This window comes from Oncorhynchus keta, unplaced genomic scaffold, assembly GCF_023373465.1.
Source record: "Oncorhynchus keta strain PuntledgeMale-10-30-2019 unplaced genomic scaffold, Oket_V2 Un_contig_18482_pilon_pilon, whole genome shotgun sequence".
Classification (NCBI taxonomy): Eukaryota; Metazoa; Chordata; class Actinopteri; order Salmoniformes; family Salmonidae; genus Oncorhynchus; species Oncorhynchus keta.
This window is the reverse complement of record NW_026280943.1, coordinates 47,187-50,000: the sequence shown is the minus strand read 5'-3', so window position 1 is coordinate 50,000 and position 2,814 is coordinate 47,187. Positions and strand designations below refer to the sequence as shown.

The following is a 2,814-nucleotide window of genomic DNA, read 5'->3' as shown; positions in this document are numbered from 1 at the left end:
GTTGTCTGTCTGTCAGGACTACCCCCCCCAGGTCCAGAGTTGTCTGTCTGTCAGGACTGCCCCCCCCAGGTCCAGAGTTGTCTGTCTGTCAGGACTGCCCCCCCCAGGTCCAGAATTGTCTGTCTGTCAGGACTGCCCCCCCCAGGTCCAGAGTTGTCTGTCTGTCAGTACTGCTTCTCAGTGCGTCCCTCCCTCTACATATCACCATATATTAACTGTATATCTGAACCTTTTGAAGTCCTGCAGTCTGAGTGAGTACGGTGGGGAGGACAGTAGTGTCTGAGGGGGGTGGCGTGACGGAGAAGGGAACATCCATGTTAAATTCCCTCTTATTGGTGGAAACCCCCTGTCCAATGGGAGGCCTGGTGGTTGGTGGGTGATTTCCTATCGATCTCCCTCTGGATGGGTGTCTGTGTAAAGAAAGGAGGTTCAGAATAATTGTATTTTTGTATATGCGTGACGTTGTAAATATGTTGAAGTAGCACAGATGTGATGAGTTGTACCATCAGACTGAAACACTTTGTACAGAATAAAACTATCCAGCTATGATATGGTCTCACATCTGTTTGGTCGCGCCCTGTGCCCCTTCCCCCTGTGTCCTTTCCCCCTGCGCCCCTTTCCCCCTGTGCCCCTTTCCCCCTGCGCCCCTTTCCCCCTGTGCCCCTTTCCCCTGTGTCCTTTCCCCCTGTGTCCTTTCCCCCTGCGCCCCTTCCCCTGCGCCCCTTCCCCCGTGCCCCTTCCCCCGTGCCCCTTCCCCCGTGCCCCTTCCCCCTGCGCCCTTTCCCTCCGCGCCCCTTCCCCGCGCCCCTTCCCCTGCGCCCCTTCCCTCTGCGCCCTTTTCCCCTGCGCCCTTTTCCCCCTGCGCCCCTTCCCCTGCGCCCTTTTCCCCTGCTCTGAGGAGTGGAGAGAGATACCAGTACCTGACACAATACAGGGGACTCACCTGCTCTGAGGAGGGGAGAGAGATACCAGTACCTGACACACAATACAGGAGACTCACCTGCTCTGAGGAGGGAGAGAGATACCAGTACCTGACACAATACAGGAGACTCACCTGCTCTGAGGAGTGGAGAGCTACAGGTAACTGACACAATACAGGAGACTCACCTGCTCTGAGGAGGGAGAGAGATACCAGTACCTGACACAATACAGGAGACTCACCTGCTCTGAGGAGGGGAGAGATACAGGTAACTGACACAATACAGGAGACTCACCTGCTCTGAGGAGGGGAGAGAGATACCAGTACCTGACACAATACAGGAGACTCACCTGCTCTGAGGAGTGGAGAGCTACAGGTAACTGACACAATACAGGAGACTCACCTGCTCTGAGGAGGGGAGAGAGATACCAGTACCTGACACAATACAGGAGACTCACCTGCTCTGAGGAGGGGAGAGAGATACAGGTAACTGACACAATACAGGAGACTCACCTGCTCTGAGGAGTGGAGAGAGATACCAGTACCTGACACAATACAGGAGACTCACCTGCTCTGAGGAGAGAGAGATACCAGTACCTGACACAATACAGGAGACTCACCTGCTCTGAGGAGTGGAGAGATACAGGTAACTGACACAATACAGGAGACTCACCTGCTCTGAGGAGGGGAGAGAGATACAGGTAACTGACACAATACAGGAGACTCACCTGCTCTGAGGAGGGGAGAGAGATACAGGTAACTGACACAATACAGGAGACTCACCTGCTCTGAGGAGTGGAGAGAGATACCAGTACCTGACACAATACAGGAGACTCACCTGCTCTGAGGAGTGGAGAGAGATACCAGTACCTGACACAATACAGGAGACTCACCTGCTCTGAGGAGTGGAGAGAGATACCAGTACCTGACACAATACAGGAGACTCACCTGCTCTGAGGAGTGGAGAGAGATACCAGTACCTGACACAATACAGGAGACTCACCTGCTCTGAGGAGTGGAGAGAGATACCAGTACCTGACACAATACAGGAGACTCACCTGCTCTGAGGAGTGGAGAGAGATACAGGTAACTGACACAATACAGGAGACTCACCTGCTCTGAGGAGTGGAGAGAGATACCAGTACCTGACACAATACAGGAGACTCACCTGCTCTGAGGAGTGGAGAGAGATACCAGTACCTGACACACAATACAGGAGACTCACCTGCTCTGAGGAGGAGAGAGATACCAGTACCTGACACAATACAGGAGACTCACCTGCTCTGAGGAGTGGAGAGCTACAGGTAACTGACACAATACAGGAGACTCACCTGCTCTGAGGAGGGGAGAGAGATACAGGTAACTGACACAATACAGGAGACTCACCTGCTCTGAGGAGGGGAGAGAGATACAGGTAACTGACACACAATACAGGAGACTCACCTGCTCTGAGGAGGGGAGAGAGATACCAGTACCTGACACAATACAGGAGACTCACCTGCTCTGAGTAGAGAGAGATACCAGTACCTGACACAATACAGGAGACTCAGCTGCTCTGAGGAGTGGAGAGCTACAGGTAACTGACACAATACAGGAGACTCACCTGCTCTGAGGAGGGGAGAGAGATACCAGTACCTGACACAATACAGGAGACTCACCTGCTCTGAGGAGTGGAGAGAGATACCAGTACCTGACACAATACAGGAGACTCACCTGCTCTGAGGAGGGGAGAGAGATACCAGTACCTGACACACAATACAGGAGACTCACCTGCTCTGAGGAGTGGAGAGCTACAGGTAACTGACACAATACAGGAGACTCACCTGCTCTGAGGAGGGGAGAGAGATACCAGTACCTGACACAATACAGGAGACTCACCTGCTCTGAGGAGTGGA

The 2,814-nt window shown here is 53.3% G+C and overlaps 1 long non-coding RNA gene across 2 annotated transcripts; it reads right to left on the bottom strand.

Moving 5' to 3' along the window:
- Positions 1-1,346: 1,346 nt before the first annotated feature.
- Positions 1,347-2,599, bottom strand: LOC127920144 (uncharacterized). Of its 2 annotated transcripts, none has more exons than XR_008105232.1 (3): positions 2,363-2,599; positions 1,978-2,032; positions 1,347-1,487 (listed from the first exon to the last, which is right to left on the bottom strand). It is a non-coding gene; the product is annotated as an uncharacterized LOC127920144 (long non-coding RNA). The 2 variants fall into 2 exon arrangements; XR_008105233.1 differs by lacking the exon at positions 1,347-1,487 and adding an exon at positions 1,669-1,757.
- Positions 2,600-2,814: the final 215 nt, after the last annotated feature.